General features: G+C 52.8%; 1 protein-coding gene and 1 long non-coding RNA gene across 3 annotated transcripts in view; one reads left to right on the forward strand and one right to left on the reverse strand.

Annotated features, from left to right (window-relative positions):
* On the reverse strand, positions 1–4,642 carry LOC112415584 (uncharacterized). Its single transcript, XR_003006328.1, has 3 exons — positions 2,969–4,642; positions 1,336–1,632; positions 1–107 (listed from the first exon to the last, which is right to left on the reverse strand). It is a non-coding gene; the product is annotated as an uncharacterized LOC112415584 (long non-coding RNA).
* Positions 2,887–24,998, forward strand: part of NUP62 (nucleoporin 62) — a 26,608-nt gene continuing 4,496 nt past the window's right edge. The window contains exon 1 of one of the 2 annotated variants that reach the window (XM_024768656.1): positions 2,887–3,019. The gene's annotated coding sequence lies outside the window, so the exon portion shown is untranslated. Of the gene's footprint in view, positions 3,020–16,405; positions 17,508–24,998 lie in introns of those variants that run through there. The other variant, XM_024768657.1, reaches the window with a different exon arrangement.

A 24,998-nucleotide genomic window follows, 5' to 3' on the forward strand; every position in this document is an offset into this window, starting at 1 on the left:
TGGGGGAGGGGAAGGTGGGGGGAGGGAACCTGAGGGCAAGGGGGGCTCCAGAGGGAGGAGGGCTGTAAAGTCCACCCTCTCGGTCATCCAGTCAGAGAAGCCGTCGCCTGGAGGATTGGAGAGAGACAGAAAGCTCCTTGAGTTCCTAAGCCTCCACCCAACCAGGTCCCACTCACGACTACTTCATTCGTCCCATTCGTTGAGTAAAACCACCAACCAGCCAATCAGTCAATCAACCAATCAAGGAATCATCAAACCAGTCAACAGACCAACAGACCAGCCAACTGACCGACCAATTAGCCAAACAGTCAATGAACCAGTCAACCAACCAATGACCCAAACAACAAAACAGTCAACCAGCCATTTCTTCAACCATTCTAACATCCTCTTTACCGATTAGCCTACATCTGTGGTTTCTTGATTTACCCTCTAGTTTACTCGTAAACGGCAAACTAAATCACACATAAACACACCCTGTTTCATCTTTAATTAATTATCGAAAACCCACTATGTACCAAGCATTTGGGATACACTAATGAATAAAACACTTCCTGCCTCAAGAGCTCTGCCTATGTTGTTTCCTCCACCTGAAAAGCTCTTCCCTTTTTTTTTTTTTTTGCAGTACACGGGCCCAGCCGCTCCACGGCATGTGAGATCTTCCCGGACCGGGGCACGAACCTGTGTCCCCTGCATCGGCAGGCGGACTCTCAACCACTGCACCACCAGGGAAGCCCAGTTCTTCCCTTTTCATGGCTCATTCCTTACCATTCTTTAGGTCTCAGCCAAAATGTTACTGACTTGGAGAGGGTTTCCTGGCTCCCCGCTCTAAACGTGTCCTTGTTGTCATTTTTAAAAAATATATTTATTTATATATTTATTTATTTTTATTTATTTAGTTGCGCCGGGTCTTAGTTGAGGCAGGCAGGCTCCTTAGTTGCAGCATGCGGACTCTTAGTTGCGGCATGCGTGTGGGATCTAGTTCCCTGACCAGGGATCGAACCTGGGCCCCCTGCATTGGGAGTCTTAACCACTGCGCCACCAGGAAAATCCCCCTTGTCATTTTTAAGCTCAGCTACTAAGTGTTTCCCACTTATCCCCATGCATCATGGTTTAATATGTCTCTTGTCTGTCTCCCCAGTAAAGTGTGAGCTCCAAGAGGGCAGGGATCATGTCAGTCTTGTTTCCAGCTGTATCCCCAGCACCTAAGACAGTGCCTGACATATTATACATGCTCAATAAATACTTATTGAATGAATGAAAAGTGAATGAATGAATTCTTCTCCCCTGCCCCCCACAGCCCAGCTCACCCCACCTCCATTCTTTGCCTGCCCTTACCTGCCAGGGGCTCTCCCCCCGCTGGAAGCCCGCCCTCTAGGGCTCCCCCAAGGACCTCATAGGGGCCCAGGGGGGCAGGGGCCAGGGGGAGTTTCCCATAGTCTACGAGCCAGCCCAGCCCGCTAGCTGGGAGCAGGGTCCTGTCCAGCTCCAGCCCCAGGGTCGCCAGGAGTGACATGGCTGCAGCACGGGCGTTGGGCACGGATGGCAATGGAGAAGGCTGCACCAACAAGTGGCAGGAGGCTCTGGCGGTTACTCAGCTGGACGAAGACAGGCACCAAGGCAAAAGCGGAGTACCTACGAGTGTGACACAAAAGTGAGTGGGTCAGGGGCCAGCCTCACCTACTGCCAAAGCCACGGGGAAACCAAGCCATACCCCCAGGGCCCCGGGATTCCTTGCCCTTTCAGAATTCTAAATCTGCCCTTTCTTTCCCCAAATCTGAGCCCCACCCATTCCCAAGGGAATTCTCTTTACGCCCGATTTACTTTTCTTCAGAATTCCCCAGACCCAATCCTTCCAGTACAGAAACCTATGGTCTCCCAGGGGAATTTCCTTAAGTCCCTCCCACCTACCGCATAATATTCCGTTTCATTAAAAAAAAACCACTCAATCCCAGGGGAATTTTCTTGCAGCCACACCTCTTCCTCTAAAATACATCCTTTAGGCCCCACCTCCTCCCTAGAGTCCATCTCAAATCTCTTCCCAGGGGAACTCCCCCTGTCCCGCCCCTTCATCAATGTCATCCGTTCGAATCCCACCCTTCCCTTTGAATTTTGCGGTGATTGCCACTGTCCCTCCAAATCCCGCCCCCACGGTTTATTTTAGCTCCACCCCTCCCCGACGATTCCCCAGAGGCCTCGCCTCTTTCTCAGATAGAAACACCATCCCCTCAGCTAACGGTTTTCTTAGTCCCGCCCCTTCTCACCGTGGGTTACCCCCCCAAGCCCCACTCCCCGCGACGCCTCTTATCCTAGCTCCATCCCCTTAAACGGGTCGTTTCTAAGTCCCGCCTTCTCCCCTGTCAATCTAAACCAGCCCCCCCCCCGCCCCCCGGAGGTGCCTGAATGAAACGGAGGGAAGATGTGCTTTGCGCCTGAGCAAAGTGGAGGCGGGCGGGTGGAGGCTGCAGGCGGAGAACAGCTCCTCACTCTCCGCCATCCACACGCGGCCCTCTCGCCGAGGGCTAAGGCGCATGCTCCACCGCCGTAGCGGCCCCATTGCTCCCTCAGGCCTCCGCCCTCCTGGGGGTCAGTGCGCATGTGCGGCTGCTTACTGCCCGCCCTTTGCATAGAAATACTACCGCTGGTGGACAGATGCGCATGAGCAATCGCTCGCAGACTCATTCAGGGCGGGGGCGAACCACCACCCTCTCTGGGAACTAGTGCGCAGGCGCAAACGCACATGTGCTGTCTTTAAACACCAACGTTGTCTGGAAGAACGCACCCTCCCCCCTATCGGGCCGAGTGCGCATGCTCCACAGCGCGCGCGAACGACCCGTCTTCCCTCTTCTGCGCCTGCGCGACCGTGATTCCTCAGTCTCGTCTCCCTACGCCCCAGACTCGGTCGTGAGGGCCGCGAGCTTCGAAAGGGCGGGAAAGGCCGTTGGAGAGGGAGAGGCGAGCGGTTACTCACTCCATGGCTGCGCAAAGGAGAGGCGGCGGCGGCCTCGGCTGAAGAAAGAAGGTAGGAGCGGAGGGCGCAGGCGCGGTGAGCGCGGAGACTGGCCGGGGGCACAGAGGGGTCGCGGCTACAGAGCCATGGCCGGGGCTACGCGGGCTGAGGTGGCGTCGCGGTAGTGTGAGGAGAAATCATGATCTGAGGGTGGGGAATGAGGTGACCCCGTGGACTGGGGACAGATATACCGGAGGTGGCGCAGCACGGCCTGCCCGGATCCTTCCGCGCCCCGCCCCGCGCGGCCTCAACCGTGAGGCGGGCCTCACCGCCCGCCCTCGGGGATCCCGGGATCCGGCCCCCTCATCCTTCCCACCCCGGGAATTCAGGCCTCTCCTTTCTCTGACCTGTAGATCTAGCTCCGCTTTCCTCCCAGCCTCGGGGGTGCCGACCCTTCTTTCCCTCTGACTCTGGGGTCCGCGGTCCGGCTCTCTGCTCCCTCTGATTTGGTGACTCGGCCCTTCCTCTTCCCTGAGACCCGCACTAGTTCGTTTCGCCTTTCTTTTCCCCTGCTTCGCGAATTTCCGGTCAGCCACATGTTGAGCTCTTTATCCTTAATCGCCGTCCCACTCTGAGAACACTTTTTGTGGCTTAGAGTCTGGCGTGAGTCACAGAGCACGCTCCGTTCAAATCAGAGACCGGCGAGGGTGGCCTTGGACAAATAAATTCTCTAGCCTCTCAGATAGGGGATTATTTGTAAAGTAAGGAGAATAATCAAGTGTACCTGGTGGGGTCGTTTGTGAGAAATAAGTCCATTCCTGTGAAACCCAGATCCCACCTCCTACATGCTCGCTCAGCGTCTTTTATGATCAGTAGGAGGGAACTCTGAGCCCCGCGTCAACCCTTCCGACCCCCGTGGCCGGAGCCCCAGACACTTAACCATGCAACACTTGCTAATAGGTCGTTCTTGTGTTTCCTTCACTCCTCCAAGGTGATTTCCAGCCATCCCTGCCCGCTCCCATTCAAATGATGGACGCTCAGCCCCATCTTGATGCAGGGAGTCGGTCATCGCCCTCAGTCTTATCTTTTCTCCATCCCCTGCCCACCTCTTCTCAGCCCATATCCTTAGCACTTCTTTCAGGCCCGTTGGTTCATTCTTCTGTCCCTGACCCTCCCCTAGACTTCCTTTCGAAGGATCCTCTACCTCGGCTGCGCCCCCACCCCCGCCACTAGATCAGTCTTCACACTCTGCCAGAAAGAGGGAGATCTGTACTTGCATCGCTAAAAGAGATCGGGCTTCCTAGCCATCCCCTCCCCCTGCACTGGACCCTCCACCAGCCCCAAGTGGATGTGGGTCTTCCCTCCTTTTCCCATCCTGCATTCATCCACATCAGGACATTACACCTGGAGTTCAGCTTTTCATCACTTTTGTGGTGCTTATGAGACTGAATCAAGATCCAGAGAAGGTGGGGGACCCTGATCTTGAGAGTTAGCTGGGAGTGAATACACACAGGCTTTTTTTTTTTCCTTCCAAATGCATGTGCTCTTTTTTTCTCCCGGTTTTATTGAGATATAATTGACGTGTAGCACTGTATAAGTTTAAGGTGTACGACATAATGATTTGACTTACATACCTCGTGAATGGATTACCACAATAAGTTTAGTGAACATCCGTCACTTCCTGCAATTGCAACACTAAAGAAATAGAGGAGGGCTTCCCTGGTGGCGCAGTGGTTGAGAACCTGCCTGCTAATGCAGGGGACACGGGTTCGAGCCCTGGTCTGGGAGGATCCCACATGCCGCGGAGCACCGAGGCCTGTGAGCCACGCCTACTGCGCCTGCGCGTCTGGATCCTGTGCTCCGCAACAGGAGAGGCCGCGACAGTGAGAGGCCCGCGCACCGCGATGAAGAGTGGTGCCTGCTTGCCGTAACTAGAGAAAGCCCTTGCACAGAAACGAAGACCCAATACAGCAAGAATAAACGAATTAATTAATAAACTCCTACCCCCAACAAAAAAAAAAAAAAAAGAAATAGAGGAAATGCATACGTTTTTCCTTGTGATGAGAACTTCAGGATTTATACTCTTACCAACTTTCATATACAACATATAGCAGAGTTAATTATATTTATCGTATTGTACATTTTATCCCTCGTACAGGCTGCTGTTGCATACAGGAAGTCTTTCCTGGGATCTGACCATGTTCCCTTATGATACTTAACTGTCTACTCTGCCAGCTCTTGCCCTATAGGGGCTGTGTTATTACCAAGGCAGCATAGAGTAGTGGTTAAGAGCACAGTCTCTGGAGCCAAGTTGTTGGGTTCAAACGCTGAGTACACCCCACTTACTAGCTTACTGGCAATTTCCCTTCCCTGTGCCTCGGTTACCATTAACAGTGCCAGAATAAAGCATGGAGTTGAGTTAACAGAAACGTACTGAGGTACGTGGCCGTTAATAGTACCTGCTTCTTAGTACTGTTTTGAGGATTAAATGAGTTAATCCAGGTCAAGTGCGCTTAGACTAGTGCCTGGCACACAGTAGGTGCTACATAAGGGGGTTTTATTATTACTCTTATTGAGTTGGATATGTTTTATCTCCATTGCTAAGCAGTAGTGCTTTTAAAGTTCTTCTAAGTAAGAAGGACTGACTTCCACTCCTCAGTATAGATATTTGAGCGATAGCAGGTGGGATTAGGGGAGTCTGTTGGACAGGCCGCTGGCAGTGAGGGGGCACAATCACTCCCCAGTCTTCTTCGAAAAGACCTTCTAGATTATAACCGGTGGACTAGGTATTTTTCTTTAAATAAACTTTTTATTTTGGAATAATTGTAGATGTACTGCAAAGACAGTGCAGAGAGTCCCCTTATACCCCTCATCCAGTCTCTGTCACTGGACATCTTGCATTATGCTCGTACATTTGTCACAACTCAGGAGCCAACATCAGTACGTTTCTATTACCTAGACTCCACCTTGTCTTCTGATTTCACCAGTTGTTCATTAACGCCCTTCCATTGTTCCAGGATCCCCTCCAGGATGCCGTCTTACACTTTAGTCGTCCGTCTCTTGAGCCACCTCTGCTCTGCAAAGGCTTTTTAGACTTTCCTTGTCTCTCATGACCCTGACAGTTTTGAAGAGTGCAAGTTGGGTATTCTATGGAATGTCCCTCCATTTGGTTTTGTCTCAGACGGGGATTGTGGGGTTTTGAGAGGATGACCAGGTAGGATATTTTTTAATACCTGGAAATGAACTTAGTGTGGGAATCTTGCTGCTTGTAGATTGCGGCGTTTGCTGACTGAGAAGACCCTGATCCCCCTGTCCCAGCCCCTTGTGCCTTTTTCTCTCTCCATCTGATGGGTCCCATAGAGTTGAGTTCTGGTGCCAGTTACCCCACCCACGCGGCCTGACTCAGTCCTGCAGAACTGGTGCCAGCTTGCACACTGAGCTCCCTAGCCCTTCAGGGCATATTCGAATTTATGGGCGGTGGGCCATCAGTGGTGCCTGTTAGCCCAGGTCTTGGCACCCTGAGCCTTCTCCCCACACCCACCTCTGGACCTGTTGCCCATCCAGGACTCAGATGCCTGGGTCTCCCCCAACTTCACAAAGTCCTCTGGGGTCCAGCTGCCCCAGGCCCTTCAACTCCTGATCTGGGGCTGGGAGCATGGGTGGGGCTGCTGGGGACTCTTTTTCAGTGCGGAGGAGCCAGGTTTGGGGAGTGAGGTGGCAAAATTGCAGGCAGGTTGCATCACCCTGGCTGTTTGACAGGGAGGGGGAGTGGGGGGATTCTCTGGGGGCCCCCCTGCGCACCCGGCAACCGTTCCTGGTTAGTGAAGCCCTGGATTGCAGAGAGGCTCCAGCACAGCAAGGGAGGGGTTTGGGGAAGGGGAGGGAGAGCAACCTGTGCAGAACCCTGAGAATCAGGCTCGATGCCAAGAACTACCAAGAACAGACTCAGATCACAGAGGCTGACCCGCTCAGCTTGCAGGGGGCAAGGTGTCGTGTACAGTCACACTGCTGGTTAGAGCCCGGGCCTCCGCCATATAGCTTCCAAGGCCCTGCTGGTCCCAGGGAGAGCCTGTCCTCTCTCAGATGTGTGGGGTCCCTGACCCCCAGCTCAGGATGTAGCCTGCTGGGAGGCCACCAAACCTGGACCTTCACCTCGGGTCTGCTGCTACTCACAATTGCCAAATTCTATTGATTGTGACCTGCCCCTCCCCATCCCCTGTCCCAGAGGAGGCCCTCCTCACCTGTCCTATCGCAGAACCCCGAACTGGTCTCCCAGTCAAGGTGACGGGCCTGCAGTGATGGAAGAGGCACCGAGTTTTCCATCAGATGGACCCAGGTTTCAATCCCAAGCCCATACCACCTAGTCCTGGCCAAGGGTGCACACGAGGCCCTTACTCTGCCTTGGCCTCAGCTGCCTTCTGAAAAGTGGCCCAGATCGTTTCTCAACCTTTTGGCTAAAATCAAATGAAAAGTGGCTCAGAGCCTTGACTCTGGAGCCAGCCTGCTAGGTTCACATCCCAACACCGCTTATTTGACCCTCGGCAAGTGACATCTTCTCTCTGTGATTCAGTTTCCTCATCCATAAAATGGGGATAAGATGACCCACCTCCTAGGATTATTGTGAGGATTAAATAGGTAAATGTATGTAAAATTCCTAGAACAGAGCCTGCCTAATTATGAGCATTAATTATTTCTCTTTAAGGCTTAGGTGCTGAGGGGATTATATGAAATGATGTAGGTAAAGCCCAGCACTTAGTAGGAACTCAAGGTCAACCCATGTTTGTTTCTCTTCGTATTCGTACCCCACTTTGTTCTGCTTTCAGAGCCGCCTCGAAGGCAGATGTCTGTGTATGTGACTGTTTCCCTGAGCACTTAGAGGGTAAGTCAGGACCCTCGTCATTCCCAAGAATCATTCCTCACAGCCCCCAGCCCTGTGCTGTAGCCTCACTAGGCATCAGTTCTTTTTTTTTGGCTGTGCTGTGGGGCATGCGGGGATCTCAATTCCCCAACCAGGGATCAAACCCGTGGAGTGGAAGCACGGAGTCCCAACTGCTGGGCCACCAGGGAAGTCCCGCATCAGTTTATTTTTAAATGAGTTGCTCAGGCACAGAGACTGGGGAATTCAGTCCTGTGGCCTCTGAAGGGGCACTAGGGCAGGTGTCTGCGTCATGCAGGCCAGGAGGGCGGAGGTTGGGGGTGGGCGTCTTGGCAAACAAGGGCAGGAAGGCCAAGGCCAGTTCAGCTGGGGAAAGGGCAGTGCAGGGGCCAGGCACACAGAACACAGGTCTGCCACGTGGCCCAGTGGCTCAGAGTCCTCCAGAGTCCCTTCCCTCCCCTTGCTCCCGCTACATCTTCCTCAGCAGAGGCAACCACAGCTCTCAGAGCCTGGCGAGGCCCCATACTGCTGCACCAGCTCCAGCACGCTCGATGGTCATCTTCTGTTTTCATTTCCTGTGGCCACTGTAACAAATTGCCGCAGACTTAGTGGCTTAAAACAACATGCACTTATTCCCTTTCAGTTCTGGAGACGAGAAGTCTAAAAGGGGTCCTTCTCGAGGCTCTAGGGGAGAATCCATTCCCTGGCCTTTTCCAGCTTCGAGAGGCTGCCTGCATTCCTTGGCTCGTGGCCCCTTCCTTGAATCACTTCTACCTCTGCTTCCATTATCATGTCCCCTATCTCCTCCTTTGATACTCTTGCCCTCCCTCTTATAAAGACCCTTGTGATTACGGTAGGGCACACCCCAAAAATCCAGTATAGTGTCTCCATCTCAAGATCCGTAATTTAACGACATCTGTAAAGTCCCTTTTGCCTATAGGGTAGCGTTCACAGATTCTGAGCACTAAGATGTGGACGTGTTTGGGAGCGTCATCCATCCTGCCACGCCTCCCCTCTCGGGACCTCTGTTTCCTCATCTGGGAGCTAAAGGCTAGCGCCAGCCCTGGCATACCCCTCCCTCATGTGCCCACAGGGAGTGGACAGGGTAAACTGAAGGTAATTGACAGCATGGTGTCCTGGAGCTCAGGACACATCACTTATCACCGTGTGGGCTTCAGCAAGGTGCTGTGCCCGCACGTGCTACATCAGAAGAGCAGGGACAATAGCAGAGGGCAGTGGTGAGGACCAGAGATAACGTGTGAAAAGGCCTAGAACGATGCCTGGCTCTGCCAGCGAGCTGTCCCTGCAGGCACGGTGCTGCTCAGGGCCGGCCCGTGTGCCCTGCAACAGTGCCGGCCTGGCAGCGCAGAGCTTCGGGTTTCATAGAAGTGAGAAATCCAGACTTTTCCATGAGATCCAAGTTTTAAAAGGTTGGTGAGTCACTCAGAGAAACCTCAGCAAACCTCGAGTGTGGATAGGCTGGGGCCGAGGGCCCTCCCTGACCTTTGTGTGCGGTGATTCCTACCCCCCTGCTCCCAACCCCACATCTGTCATCCTCTGCCCAGAGCAGAGAACTAAAGGAACTGAGGACTTCTCGGTGCAGGGCCACACATACCCCTGAGCTGTTCCCCCCACCCCCCGCCGGACTGACCCAGCTTGAAAGGGTGCCGGTCTCACTTAGACTCTGCCCAGCCTATGAGCGGTTGGGGAGGGCATTGTTTGTGGGGAGCAGGGAAGGGGGTATCTAGGGAATCATCCGGGAAGGTTGGGTTCCTGCTGAAGGGGGGCTGGTGTCCTTCATCAGCCATCCATGCCCCCAGGACCACCAGTACATGTAGTCAAACCATTTGGGTTTCTTGCTTGTCGCAGCTGTGGGGCCAGCCACCTTGGGGGCCCATGGGGCATCTCAGGAAGGGGGTGTCAGAGGGGACTTTTAGGGGCTGGGCTGGGTTAGGTGAGTGGGGAGGGTTCAGGGAAGAGGGGTTTTGCTCTGGATTGGAGGCCGGCAGGGAGCAGGGGCAAGGCTGTGACCAGCGTCCTTTGTCAGTGGAGCTGACGCTGTGCTTAGTTAAGAAGCAGCCGTCAGCTCTGAGCCAGGAGAGTGATGTTTGGTCATTTTTGTGCTTCGGACAGTGTGTTTCTGTCTGTGTTGAGACGTGTCAAGATCCATCACAATCAGGGTGGCCTTGCCTGATGTGTTCTGTTCAGTTGTTTATGCCCAGCAGGAGAGTACAGGGCCACTCTTCCCTTTCTCACAGCAAACCTGCTCCTCGTGCCCAATGGGGGATGGCAGGTGGAGGGCAGCTGCAGCGCAGCCTGCACCCCTGCCTTGAGGTGGGCCTTGGATGCACCATACCCCCAGGTTTGCTTGGGCACAAAGGAAAGTAGCAAGGCCTGAATGAACGCAGTTGGCACCCACTGGGATGGCCAGTCATAGGGGGAGCCAAGGGAGCAAGAGAGAGGGGGTTTGAGGCAGAGGCAGGGGACCATAACAGGAACACCTCACAGGCCTGAGAGGTCCCCCAGGACTTCCCCAGGGGGGGCTTTGAGGGCCAGCAGCCAGCAGGGCCCCAGACCTCAGAGCTGTTAGGTTTGTTCAGTAGCCCTTTGCCCTTCTTCTCCTGCCCGCCCCCACCCAGAGCAGGAACAGATTCCGGCGGGGGCCGGGGGGACGCAGGGCAGGAAAGGGCATCTGAGGCCCCCGCTTCACTCCAAGCCGTCAGGAGTTCAGCCTGCAGTGAGGGAAAGCAGACGGCACCGAGTTGGATTTGAGAGTGAAACCTGAACCACTAAACTAGTCTGGAAGGTGACAGAGGTGACCTGGGATGTCATTAGGGAACAGGAAGGGGGTGCTGGACATGGCACGCAATGGGGGGGCGTCGTGGTGAAAAGGGTCACACTGGAGAGGCTCCTGATGCCCCAGCTTAGCTCTGGGGCCAGACAGCCTCGGTCAGTCCTAACCACCTGGGTGACTTTGGGCAAGTTACTGAAGTTCTCTTGGCTTCAGTTTGCTCATCTGTAAAATGGGAACGCTGGTAGTTCCTGCCTCTTTGGGTTGTAGTCAGTACAGGTAAAGCACTACAAACAGGGCACAGCACATAATAAATGTCCAGAAGTGTTAGTGCGGTGGTTGATACCCAGGGATAGGTAGGGGCTGTGATTGGTTCTAATCTCAGAATCAAAGCCACCCTGCCCCCCACCTCTGGTGGTTTTCACCTGGTTCCCAGAGAAACCATCTCCATGGCAACTGCCTCTGCCACAACCTGGACCTTTGCCTCCCTCCCCCACTGACATCACTGCCTCTCCACTGGGACACTGGTGTTGATTGCAAGAGAGGCTGGGGAGGGAGCACAGGTGTGTGTGGTTCTGTCTACACACACACACACACTCACACGTGTCCACCTGTGGTGCTCTTAAAGTCCCTTGGCCCTGGTGCTTTAGCCCCTCACTGAGTCTTGTATCTGTGGTGTATCTGTGCCAAGCTGCGTTTCCACTGGAGCCCCTTGTTGGCCTCAGCTGACTGGAGCATTTCAACTACAGTCTCCTCCCCAGCCCATTCTCAATCAGCTGTACTCATCCCCACAAGAAAGTGTGAGCCTATCTTTAGAAATAGCTCTGCCCAGCACCTGCCTTCTCAGCCCCTCCCTGGCATCCCATGCTTGGTTGGTTTGTTTAATGGCTTTATTGAAATACTGCAAAAAAAAAAAAAAAAAGCATGATTCACATCCATTTATTCAAGTGTACAATTCAGTGTTTTTTATACATTCAGAGTTGTGTACTCATTACCACAGTCTAATTTTAGAACATATTTATCACTCCAGAGAGAAACCCCATACCTCTTAGTGGTCATTCTCCATGCTCCCATCCCTCGGCAACCACTAACCTGCTTTCTCTCTCTGTAGATTTGCCTATTCTGGACATTTCATATGAATGGAATCATACAATAGGTGGCCCTTTGTGTCTGGTTTTCTAGGTTCATTTGTTTTGTAGCATATGTCAATACTTTATTCCTTTTTTTTTTTTTTTTTTTTTTTTTTTAGAAGCCCTTTATTCCTTTTTAAAGCTGCATAACATTTCATTTTATCCATTCATCAATTGATGGACGTTTGGGTTGTTTCTACTTTTTGGCTGTTACGGAGTATGTGTGTACTAGTTTTGTATGGACAGATGTTTTCATTTCTCTTGGGAGATACCTAGGAGTAGAATTGCTGGATCATTGGGTAACTGTGTTTAACCTTTTGAGGAACTGCCGTACTGTTCTCCACAGTGGCTGCACGATCTTACGTTCCCACTAGCGATGAGGGTTCGAGTTTCTCCACATCCCAACCAGCGCTTGATACTGTCCACCTTTTTTGTTATTGTAATCCTAGTGGCACCAGTGAACTGGTATCTCATTGTGGTTTTGATTTGCATTTCCCGACAGCTAACAGTGCTTTTCCCATGCTTATCACCCATTTGTGTATCTTCTTTGGCATCTTGTGGTTTTCACACACTTTCACACATTTAACACTGTTCTTCAAGGCAGCCCTTGCCCATCTGAGCTTTTGCCTGGAATGAGCCATTGCTCTAACCCCTTCCCACCTTGACTGACTCCTCCACATCCTTCAAAACAGGCTTAAACATCCCTTCCTTCTCTATGACAGTGTCCTTGCCCCTCCCCTGGGCTTCCAGTAGGTTCTAACCAAAGCTCTTTTCACAGTGTCTACCTGTTGTCCAACAATTTATCTCTTTGTTACCCTCAGTAAACTCTGAATTATTTAAGGGCAGGAACCTTGTCATATCCTGACTTTGACATTTATGTTGACTTGAGCAAGTTACTTAACTCTAAAAGGGAGATGCTAATGGTACCTACCCTGTGGTAGAAGCAGTGAGAACTAAACCAGTTAGTACATGGAAAGCACGTAGAATAGTACCTGGCACAAAGCAACCTGGGTTAACAAGCATTTGCTGAGTGCCCCCAGTGACCAGCAACTGTCACAGATATTGGGGTACAGCAGTGGAGATCATGGACCAAAATCCTGCCCTTCATGGATCCGTTGTTCTAATGGAGAGACAGACAACAAACGAGGTCTGTAAATGGAATATACTGTATTTCAGATGATGCTGGGTCCTAAGGATAGCTGGGGAAGACCTCACTGAGTAGGTGACATTTTAACAAAGACCTGAAGGAGGTAAGGGAGTGAGCTGTGGGGCCATCAGAGTGTTCCAGAGAGAGAAAACAGCAAGTGCAAAGACCCTGAGACAGGAGTGCTTTAGGCGTGTGTGCAGAACAGCAGGAAGGCCTGTAGGGCTGGAGTGGAGTGATGGAGGCAAAGGCTGCTTAGAGATGGGGGCATCTTTCGGCTGTTGGGAATAATGCTGCTGTGAATGTTTGTGCACAAGTTTTTGTCTGACTACCTGTTTTCAATTCGGGTAGCTTTTTCTTCATCACATTTATAACACTGGGTTTTTGAGGACGGGTGGCCATGCCATATTGTCTTTGTTTGCCCAGCCCAAGGCCTGTCCTGTCCTAAGTCTCAGTGGATGTTTGTTGACTGAATGAATGAGGTATGTTTGTGAATTACCCAACACGTGCTGGCATACAGTGGCGCTGAATGGTTGGTGCTTTTATCATTATTTTTTTTTAATGCAGTTCATATATCAGGTTGGCAATACTTTCCTAATTTCAGGTGCTGGCAGGTTGTAGGGAAATGGTTGCCTCAGTCACCGCCAGTTAGAATAAAAGCACATACAGGCAAGTTGGAGGGCAGTTTGGTTGTCCCTAGCAAAACCAGAATGCAAGTACCTGTGGCCAGCAGTTCTTCTGGGATCTGCCCTGGAAGAGTGTCTGTGCCTGTGCCCGAGAAAGCATGAGTGAGTATGCTTGTTGCAGTATTGTTTATAATAAAGAAAAAATCAGGAGCATTCTAAATGTCCATCAGTAGAGGCACGGATAAATTAAATGTGGTCTAGTCACACTGCGGACTGATTTACAGCAGCTAGAAGGAGAGGAAAACCTGTTGAAAACGCTACAAATTGTGGAGTGACACATGCAGTATGATCCCCTGTGTAGTAGAGAAAACATATGTATAAAATCATTTCCTCTGGCTATGAACGTACACATAAGCACGTAGATAACAGATACACAGCGACTTTTAACTGGGCTGCCTCATGGGTGTGGGGACCAGGATCAAGGATAGTGATCAGGGGATGCTTAGCTTTGTTGGTGGTGGCCAAAACAATATTTTAAAGAGAGGACTGATGTATTGATTGTGTAGTTAAAATTTAAATGTTAAAAATGCTGTTAGGGGGACTTCCTTGGTGGTCCAGTGGAAAAGACTCTGCTGGGCTTTCACTGCAGGGGGCACGGGTTCCATCCCTGGTCAGAGAACTAAGATCCCACATGCAGCACGGCCATACACACACACACACACACACACACAAAATGCGGTTAGGTAGAGGGGGGGAAAATATCTTTCAGCACAAGAGAAGGAAACAGAACAGTTTTTGGCAAAAAAGGTAAGGGATCCAGTACCTGAGTAATCCTCAGAGCTCGTCCAGTCCTATTATTTTATATTAAGAGTGGTTCTAGAATCTTCCTTAAAAATCTACTCCTCTGGTTGTTTCCTGACTTTTCCACACACGTCTAACCTGATTCGTTTTCCCCGTGGGGAAATTTGCTGTTTGTCCCACCACCTGAGCTCCTTCAGGTGCAGGTTTGGACCTCAGGAGTGAGAAGAAGAATGTAATTGCTCGTTAGCCGTGAGGTGAGTTCTTGGGGTAGAGAGAGTATTTTCCAGTGAAGGAAGGAAGAAGAGGGATGGCTGAGAACCTCTGAGTCCAAGAAATATTTAGGTACCAGCTGGAGGCAACCCCGAGGAGCAAACAGCTGAGGGGTGCAAGGCAGTTCCCCTGTGAGAGCATTTCCTCCTCCATCCAATGAGGACGATAAGTGTACTTAAAATGACTTCTACAGTATAGTCAGTGAAGAAAGAAGAGTGCAGAATAGTGCTCCTGGCACATGCAGCCTTTTGTGTACAACGGGGAGATTGCAAACTGCATTTACTTAAACGCATTGAAAAAGATCTCTGGAAAGGGACTTCCCCGGTGGCACAGTGGTTAAGAATCCGCCTGCCAGTGCAGGGGACACGGGTTCAAGCCCTGGTCTGGGAAGACCCCACAGGCCGCGGAGCTACTAAGCCCATGTGCCACAGCTACTGAGCCTGCGCTCTAGAGCCTGCGAGCCACAACTACTGAGCCTGTTCACCTAGAGCCCTTGCTCTGCAACAAGAGAAGCCACAGCAATGAGAAGCCCACGCACCGCAACAGAGAGTAGTCCCAGCTCACTGCAACTAGAGAAAACCCACACGCAGCAATGAAGACCCAACACAGCCAAAAGATAAATTTATTTATTTATTTATTTATTTTATAAAGAAAAAAAGAAAATCTCTGGAAAGAGGCACAAGAAACTTAAAAGCTTGTCTCCAGGTAAGAAAGATAGCTGTGCGGAGCAGGGGAGGATCACAGAGACCATGGAATTCCCTCTTGTACCTTTGGAACATAGAACCATGTGAACAAACTATCTTTTCACAAAAAGAATTTAATTTTCATTTTAAAAAATGACCAGTATGTCATTGGGTGGGTTGGGAAATGGAACACTTGTGACACTGTCTCTTGGGCAGTTAGTATGCAGGAACATTTAGGGATCAGTTCATGTGACCAGGACAGGCAGTGAGGCTTTCCATATCCTTTTCCCTCCCCACAGCAGACAGACAGACACATCTCCTGTTTGTCTGTCCAGACAGGTCTCTAATGCTTAACATGGGTTTGTTATATTGATACCTGGGAAGGTGAGAAGCCTGCAGTGTGCCCGTCCACAGGGAGGAACAGGCCCGAGGAAATTAGGACCAGAACCCCAGGCAGCTTAAGGAGGTGAGAGGGCAGTTGAAAACTGCATCTACCTGGTCTCTGTCCCACCCTCCCAGTTGGGGATGCCTTGTGCTGTGGAAGAGAGATGGCCTTTACATGGAGGGGAGCACTGAGGTTTCCCTGCTGCAGACGGGCTTAGAAAAGCCTCTCTGCCCCTCTCTGGGGCTCCGTTTCCTGCACCTGGGGTTGGCCGGGCCCACCAGGCAGGGTAGTTGTGTAAGAGCCAGACAGACTGGCCCAGGTCACCACCAGCCCCCGCCAGGCGACTGCTGGCGTCTTGCCCTACCCCACCTCCCAGCAACCTGGGTGAGTCTTTCAAAACGTAAATCAGATCCTGGAACTTCAGAACTCTATCGTGGCTTCACACTGCACACTGGTCTGGCCACACTGGCCTCCTCGCTGCTCTGGAGCCTGAGACTCTGCCTTGTCTAAGGTCTGGTTGGCAAGCTGCTCGTCGCTGATCAGTTGATTTCCACTCTTTTTTTTTTTTTTTGCGGTACGCGGGCCTCTCACTCTTGTGGCCTCTCCCGTTGAGGTGCACAGGCTCTGGACACGCAGGCTCAGCGGCCATGGCTCACGGGCCCAGCCGCTCTGCGGCATGTGGGCTCTTCCCGGACCGGGGCACGAACCCGTGTCCCCTGCATCGGCAGGTGGACTCTCAACCACTGCACCACCAGGGAAGCCCTGATTTCCATTCTTGAAGGGCAGGCTCTCTGGGCTTATCCGTTCCCTGAGGTTTAGAGGGGTTTTCTTTGACTCAAAGGAGAGTAGGGGATCCGATTCAAGACAGATTTAAGAAGCAAGAGTCAGGGTCTCACATGTTGGTGAGACAACCTAGAGGAGATGATGGTGGGGGACAGGGAGTTCCTGCACTGACACAGCAAAGGTACCGGCTGGGCCGGGCCGGGCCTTTAAGCCTCAACGGGCATCACATTTCCCCAGGCAGGGCCGCGTTCAGCAGCGCTGGGCTGGGCTGATGACGACCAGGGGCAGCGGTTCCCTCAGTCTCTGATTTCCTGCCTTGTCTCTCCCATGTCTTCTCCCCTCCTCTGGTCTCTCTGAGCCCATGGCCACACTTCCTCCAAGTCTTAAATAAATAGCTAATTCCAAAGGGAAAACGTAGTTGGTACAGACAGTTCCTGTCCTTCCTGGGTACTGTCTGGGCTCAGCGTTGTTGGCAGCCACCAGGTGGCTGTGGGCAGAATGCTGGGAGCGGTTGCTCCCGTCACTTCCCAGAACCGCATTAATAACATTTCCTGGGTCCCGAGAATACACCAGACATGGTGCTAAGTGCTTGACACGGATTAGACCATTTTATCTTCACAGAGACCGTATGATTCTGGAGCCGTCATCCCCTTTTTTCAGATGAGGAAACTGAGGCCCGGGGGATGAATTTAGAACTAAGATCCCAGGGCTAGGAGTGGAGGAGTGGGCGCTCGGGCTGACAGGCTGCAGCGCCCACTTCTCGTTGCTGGGCTGTGTCCTGCCGGGCGACTGGCAGAAGAGGTTGGGCAAAGTCCTCTGTCCGCAGAGCTCACGGAAGTGCATGGGCTGGACTTCTCGTGACCGCTGCAGGCCTGCGGCCCTCCTCCCGGCCCATCAGTGGACTAGACAGACCTGGGCCCCATTAAGGAGCTGTGGGACATGGAGTCCTTTGGCTGGACTCGTTGCTGCCCCAGATGAAACAGAGTTTCTGTTATGAAGGAAGCGGGTGGATGTGGGGCAGCTGCCTCTGCCCCGGGGGATGAGCCTCATGGTGGGAGAGTCACTTCTGAGGTGAGAAGGTGAAGGGCCATAGTGGGGATGGGAGGGAAGCGGGGTCCCGGCTTTATGTCCGGTGGGTGGACTGGCTGCCAGTCGTCTGCTTCTGTGACCCGGCCCTCGACCCCACTCCCCGTCAGCCTGCTGCTTCAGCCGTAGCTGTGCAGAAGCTGCCCTGGAGGTGTGTCACTCCCTTGGCTGCTCAGCCACATGTCTGCCCAGAGCACCCCACTCCTCCATTAAGACTTAATTCTGACATCTCCCCCTCCGCTGCCCCAGAAGGAGCTCGATTCCTTTCTTGGGACTAGTGTTCGCTGCTGTGTGACCTTGAAGAAGTCACATTAACTCTCTGAGCTTGTTTCCCATCCAGGAAGAGTTTAGTGTGCTGCTTGCTCCCTAGTGCTCCTGGCCGGGTACCGCTTACATAGGTGGCACTCAGTAAATGTAGTTAGTATCGGTTCTCAGGCCATCGGTCAGCCACAGTTATTTATTGGGCGCCTGCTGCATGCCAGGCACTGCTTTGCGTGCTGGGGGTACAGCCATTAACAAAACAGGGAAATCCTGCCCTGTGGGGCTGACACCATCACAACCACAAGCCCTCCTTGGTGCTCCCAGGCCACCCTGTCCCTCCCCTCCGTCATACACGGCCTGTTGTTGCTGGGTTTCACACACATCCACACCCCAATGAGGTCACCCCAGTGGCCGGGGATGTCTGGATTTTCAGGATCACAGCTGTTCTTTCCCCAGTAGCTCCGCAGCTGCTAGGGTCCCGTGATCGCGCCCCGACGCACAGAGGCAGGCCTGCCCTGGCCCCGTCGCCCCTCACTCCTGCCCCTTTCTCAACCCCAACTCCAGGATGTGTTTCCCATCCATTTCTCTGTATTGAGTTCCGTCCTGTTCTTTCTTTGTCCCCCACCCCTGTATTAGTTTCCTATTGCTGTTGTAACAGGTCACCACGAACTTAGCCGTTTAAGACAACACAAATATTTCCTCTTACAGTTCTGGAGGTTAGAAGTCTGAAATGGGTGCACAGGGCTGTGTTCCTTCTGGACACTGGGGGAGACTCTGGGTTTTTCCTTTTCCAGCTCCTAGAGGCCACCTGCTTTCCTTGGCTCATCGCCCCTTCCTCTGTCTTCAGAGCAGCAGTGTAGCAGCTCTCGGAACGTTCTTCCATGGTCACGGTCCCTCTGGCTGTCCTCTTCTGCCTCCTGTTCCAATAAGAACCCTCGTGATTACATTGAAAGCCCATGCAGATAATCCAGGATCATTTCCCCATCTCAGGATCCTTAATCACATCTGTGAAGTCCCTTTTTGCCATGTGAGGTCACGTATTCACAGGTTCTGCGATTACGGTGTGGACATGTCTTAGGGCTGTTATTCTGTCCACCACACACAACCCCTCCCCCATACCCTTCTTAATCTTTCTTTTCCTCTTGGTCCAAGGCTGAGGTCCCCCCATATTAATTCCCAAACACCCCTGTTCCTGGTATCTAAGAAAAGGGGCTGGGGTAGGGAGGGAGGGAAAGGAGAGCCCAGGGCTCAGTAACAGTGCCGCCTGCCTGCCCTCCAGCCACGCCTGCCTGCCCTCCAGCCACACCGGCCTCCTGCTGTCCTGGTCCCACCCCAGGACTTTGTTCTGGCTCCTCCCTCTGGTCTCAGATGCACTTCCCTCTGGCCGCCTCTGTTAATCCCCTCACCCCTGTGCAGCGTCCCCTCTTCCCCTTCCCTTGCCCCACTTGGTCTTTTCTCCGTGACACTGAGCCTCTTCTAACATGCCATGTAATTTCTCTGTTGTGTCTTGTTTTCCTGTCTGTCTCCCCCGCTGGAATGTAGCTCCACGAGAGCAGAGACTCCTCTGTCTCACCTACAGCCGTATTTTCGGGGCCTTGAATAGCGTCTGTACATAGCAGGTGATCAAAAATACCTGTTGGGGCTTCCCTGGTGGCCCGGTGGTTGAGAGTCCGCCTGCCGATGCAGGGGACGCAGGTTCGTGCCCCGGTCCGGGATGATCCTACATGCCGCGCAGCGGCTAGGCGCGTGAGCCATGGCCGCTGAGCCTGCGCGTCCGGAGCCTGTGCTCCGCAACAGGAGAGGCCACAACAGTGAGAGGCCCGCATACCGCAAAAAAAAAAACAAACCTGTTGTATGAATGACTGTTGTACTGCAAAGAATTTGTGTGCTCTCTGTGACTCCCCCCTCGGGGGATGGACCATTTTTCCTCTCTGTGTTGTCATCACTGTACACAGGGTAGGGCTGAGTAAATGCTAGAGTGAATAAAGTAGATGAAGTTCGGGTTTGGAGAGGGAGAAGAACTAAAGGTTGGTGGACCTGAGCGAAGGTGGAGGTGATGGCAGAGAACCCTGGTCCTTGAAGCTGGGGGTGAGTTGTGTCTGTAGGTGGGAATCCCAGGCGCCCCGGGGCCATGCAGGTGGCCAGATGTGGTTTGGAAAATGAGGGCAAATGCGGGGCTGGTGGCTCTGCCAGTAACACCCTCAGTGATCTCAAGGCAGCCCCTTTCACTCGGGGCCTGGGTCCTACGTGGACCAACTATCCCGGCCGCGGCTGCCCAGTTCCGAGCAGCTGGCCCGGGCACACCCTCCCCTCTTCCCAGGGAGAGGCACCACTTCAGTTTTTGTGCCTCCCCGCTTGCCCCCAAGCAGCGTCAGCTTCTCTGTTGGGAAAGCTCACCCCTTTGGTAAAAGTAGAAAAGCCCTCAGAGGGCAGAGGGCTTTTTTTCCTTCTCTTTTTTTCACAGCTCACAGTAGTGTGTATTTGTTCAGCCATGTTTTATGAGAAACACCCAAAGTTCTGGTCTTCAGTGGCTTTGTTAACCGGGACAGACCCTGCAAGAACTATCACTTTGTTTCATTTTGGTGCAGATGTATACATGTCCCAACCTGGGATTCTCTCTTCTCCATCCCCAGGGTCCTGGCTCAGGCCTTGGGCTCTTGGCCTAGACTGTCCCCCAGCCTCCTCCCAGCTGCCCCACCTCCAGCCTCTACTGCTCCAATCCATCCCCCACCATGTTAGTACCCCCCTCCCCCTGCCTTAAAGTCCCTCTGTGGCTCCCTCAGGATAAGGTCTGGCCATTCACGTGACATCGGTGGCTCTGCCAGCTTCTCCCATCACATCACATGGCACCATACATGAATGTGGTCACAGGTCCCCAAGACCACCCTCAGCTTCTGTGATTTGCTGGAAGGACAGATCACAACTCAGCAAAGCTGTTATAGTTATGGTTTATTACAGCAAAACCAAAACAGGGTAAAATCAGTAAGGGGAGAAGGTATTCGGGGCAGAGTCCAGGAAGGTGGAAGCTTCCAGTTGTCTTCTCCCAGGGGAGTCACACAGACAGGGCTTAATCCTCCAGCAGCAGTGTGAGCACACACGGGACGTTGCCCACCAGGGAAGCCTTGCTGTCCAGGTTGGTTTTAGCTACAGTCATGCAGGCACCGTGTCACCTTCGTTATTCAGTCTCTAGCCCCCTCACAGGGCAAGCTGATGCTGTGTGGCCCAAGGCCCACCTTAGAGACACTCTGTCAGGCAGGATGCTCCAAGGGCTTGGAGGTTCCCTCCCCAGAGCCGGGCAAGGGCCAGTCCTTTCTTTGGAATGTGCAGGGTTCAGCCCTGCCCCGCGCAAGTACTCAGGCCCCAGAGCCACACCTGCTGGTCAGCCTCTCTCTGCCTCCACCCGGACCCTCCTCCCTGTCTCCGGGCTGACCCCTCGTCCTTCAGCACTCAGCTCAGGCATCCGCTCCTACTACCTGTGACCCAGCCTTGCCCCTGCCTGCAGCCCTGGTACTGAAAACCCGACGTTTGCCGCGTCTCTGGCTGCCTTCAGGGTTTAGCTCATCTCCCTGGGCCTCACTCTCCTCGTTCGTCAGATGGACCTGCTCTCAGGAATAAGTGAGCCGTAACACACAGGGTGGGCTGGATCAGGACGTGTTCACCACTCCTTAGTAGGTCCCTGGCATCCAAGGTGTTGGAAACAGATGAGGCGTTTAATAAATACAGAACCGTTAAACCAGACAAGGCCCCATGGGAGATTGTTTTTCTTGTGGTATAAAAAGCAAAGAACTTTCTATAAATGCTTTTCTGAAAAACTTTAGCTGCAGCTTATAAATAGCAGAAGCTCTCTCGAGTGAGTTCTTGAGAACTGAGACACGTGGGTGTAACAGTTCAGATGCTTCTGGCTGCTGGTAGCAGACCCAGCTCGAGGTGGCTCTGCAGTGAGCCGGGGGGTGTGAGCGTCTCTCGAGCAAGAAGGGAACTGGTGCAGGGCCGGGTGCCGGTGGTCCCAGAGGCTAAGGCACTTGCTGTGGCGAGAGTGAAGAGAGGCCTTTGTCAGAAGCCCCCAGAAGAGCTTTGTAAAAAGGCCAAGGTCATGATCCCGCCCCTGGAGAGAGACTGATGTTGGTGGTCTGATCAGCTTACATTTTGAGTGTATGTCCCAGGAGGTGGTGGGTCGGAGGCAGCCAGTTGAGGTCTGCTGGCTCAGACCAGGCAGGCACACCGGGAGGGCGGGCGGCCCCGGGCCCCTCTCCCCAGAAGCACATGGCTGTGTGGAGGAGACCGAACAAAACCAGGGGTCTGCGGTGGAAGGTGGAGGGGCAGCTACCTACGCAGAGGGAAGAGGAGACAGGACTGGCGGATGCCTTCTCTGGGCCAGGCATGCAGCCCCTGTCATGACCGTGTTTATTCTTCAACGTGTGAGGGGAGTATCCTCACTACAGGTGGGAAAACTGAGGCACAGGGCGGTTCAGGAGACACCTGCGCCAGGCCCCACAGCTAGTGAGTGGCAGGAGCAGAGTTCAAGCCCAGGTCTTTTCTTCGTGCTCGGAGACCAACTTCGTGTCTGGAAACAGGGAGCTGTCTTGCAGCTGCTTTTAAATGGAAGGAAAATAAGCACATGAGGGTGTGGGGTGGAAGCTGGGGTGCAGAATAGCCGCCATGCCCCCAAAGCAGGGCTGCTTGCCCTGTAACCAGGATGGCGGGGGGTGCCCATTTGATGAAGTAGAGATGAAGAGGGCTTTTCAGTGCAGGGGCGGGGCTCTAGGGCCCACCGTGGGTTACTTCCGTCTGAGCCTCTCTTCCCTCATCTGTGCGCTGTGGCCATCATCCCGAGGACCTCGTAGGACAGGTGTGAAGTTGGCTGAGGAGGGGGTACGTATCACAGTGCTGTCGGGGCTGCCCCAGAACCACTCTCATTTTGACGCTGGAATGGGTCATGCAGCCTGAGGCCCGCTGAAGAGTGGCAGCTAACCATGAGTTCGTGTTAAACTTGAGGTCAGCCACAACTTCCAGGTCTTTTTCCTAAGCACTTCACAGCTGGATTCACACCCACCCCCGGCCTCCCTCCCTTCCTCACCAGCTTCCAGGGGCTCGCGCCAGAGTGACGGTGCAGTGTGTGCCTGTGTGCAGCGACCGAGGTCGTTAACACCATACCCACCTCCCTCCCGACTCGGCCATACTTCAGTGTTGTAGGGGCCACTCCCACTTCCCTGATGAGGGAGCTGAGTCTCAGGGAGCCCTGGGGAGTCACGGGGTCCCCCTTCATATCCGTCAGACACTTTCTACTCCCCAACTGTATTCGTGTCTTATATGGCTGTTCACACAAATTATCACAAACTTATTAGCAGCTTAAAACAATGCATATTTATTCTCTGTGTTTACGGACATCAGAGTCCAAAATCATTCTCACTGGGCTGAAATCAAGGAGAGCTGGTTCCTACTGGAGACTCCAGGGGAGATTCCTTTTCCTTGCCTTTTCCAGCTTCTAAAGGCCACCTGCATTCCTTGGCTTATGGCACCTTCCTCTTATCTCCAAGTTAAAAATGCGTTACTCCAGTCTCTGCTTCCATCTTCAGATGGTCTCTTCTCTACTCAAATCTCTTTCTGCCTCAATTTTATAAGGACACTCATGGTGACATTTAGGGCCCACTGTTTAACCCAGGATTATCTCCCTGTTTCAAGATCCTTAATTTAATCACATCTGAAAATTCCTTCTGCCGCATACGGTAGTATGTTCCCGGGTTCCAGGGAGTAGGACATGGGTGTCTTTATTTTGTGTGTGTATGTGTGTGTGTGTGTGTGTGTGTGTGTGTGTGTGTGTATAAATTTATTTATTTGTTTTTGGCCGCGTTGGGTCTTTGTTGCTGCGCACAGGCTTTCTCTAGTTGCGGCGAGCGGGGGCTACTCTTCGTTGTGGTGTGGTGGCTTCTCTTGTTGCGGAGCACGGGCCCTGGTTGTGCGAGCTTCAGAAATTGTGGCACATGGGCTCAGTAGTTGTGGCTTGTGGACTCTAGAGTGCAGGCTCAGTAGTTGTGGCTCACGGGCTTAGTTGCTCTGCAGCATGTGGGATCTTCCCAGACCAGGGCTCGAACCCATGTTCCCTGCATTGGCAGGCGGATTCTTAACCACTGTGCCACCAGGGAAGTCTGACATGGGTGTCTTTAGAGGACCACATCTTTGGTCCTGACCTGGCATGGTGTTATTCACACATGCCGACTCCCCTGCTTCCTTCAGCCCAGCCTGTGGTGTCCATCCCCTCCCCATACCCAAGTCACCTTTGGGGCAAGACAAGGTGTGATTGAGCACCAGCCTAGGGGAGGTTTGTTTAATTCAGTCACCCTATCTGTCCCACTCGAACTGTGATTCTAGAATCTGGCTACACAAGTTCGCTGGTTCTTCAGAGTATATTTACACCCTGTAATATGAAGGTCTCTTTCAAAAACCAAGCTTATCAATTATGTGTCTATTATACAGATGGAATGAACATTTGGAAGCTACTGCAAATTAGCAAGGAGACGATCCACCTGTACTCCCACCAGCCAAAGACAGCCCCCAGTCACATGTCGGTGTATTTCTTTCCAACCCTCTTTGTTCAGAGTAGTTCTGTTTTTCCACAGCTAAGATCACACTGCAGTAGTAAATTTGCATTCTGCTTCCCTTTGTTGTCATTTCCTGCGTTTCTTTAATATAGTTAGAGGCCGTGTCAGTGGGTATAATGCAGATCTTCCCTTATATCTGATACCTAATTGATCCCCTAATTCAGTGCAGGGAAACGCCCTGTCATCTGGTGCCCGTGCTGGGTGAGGAGCTTCGTGGATCAGGCCCATGGCCTGGGGTCAGCTCCTGATAGGTCACCGCAGCCCTCTGAGCCCAGTTTCCTCATCTTGGACATGGGGACATAACCCCTCCCGCCAGACAGTAGTGAGAGATCGTGTCCCTGAGCAGCCCGCCTGATGGTTGGTGCTCAGCGTGTGATCACTCAGGCCCACTGACCTTTTCCTCTTCAAGTCACCTTTGACTTTCCAGCTAACAGATGGCTCTGCTCAGAGCTTTTTCAGTTAGAAATTACGGAACTCAGTCAGCTTAAACGGAACAGGGCGTGCTGGCTCATGGCACTTCTGAGGAAGACAGAGTGGGGCTGCTGAGCAGGACTGGATTTTCTGGGTCTCGCGCTCTCTCCCCTTCCTCCCTCCTGTGCTCTCTCTGGTGGCAGCT

Source organism: Neophocaena asiaeorientalis, unplaced genomic scaffold (assembly GCF_003031525.2).
Source record: "Neophocaena asiaeorientalis asiaeorientalis breed wild unplaced genomic scaffold, Neophocaena_asiaeorientalis_V1.1 scaffold629, whole genome shotgun sequence".
In the NCBI taxonomy this organism is placed as follows: Eukaryota; Metazoa; Chordata; class Mammalia; order Artiodactyla; family Phocoenidae; genus Neophocaena; species Neophocaena asiaeorientalis.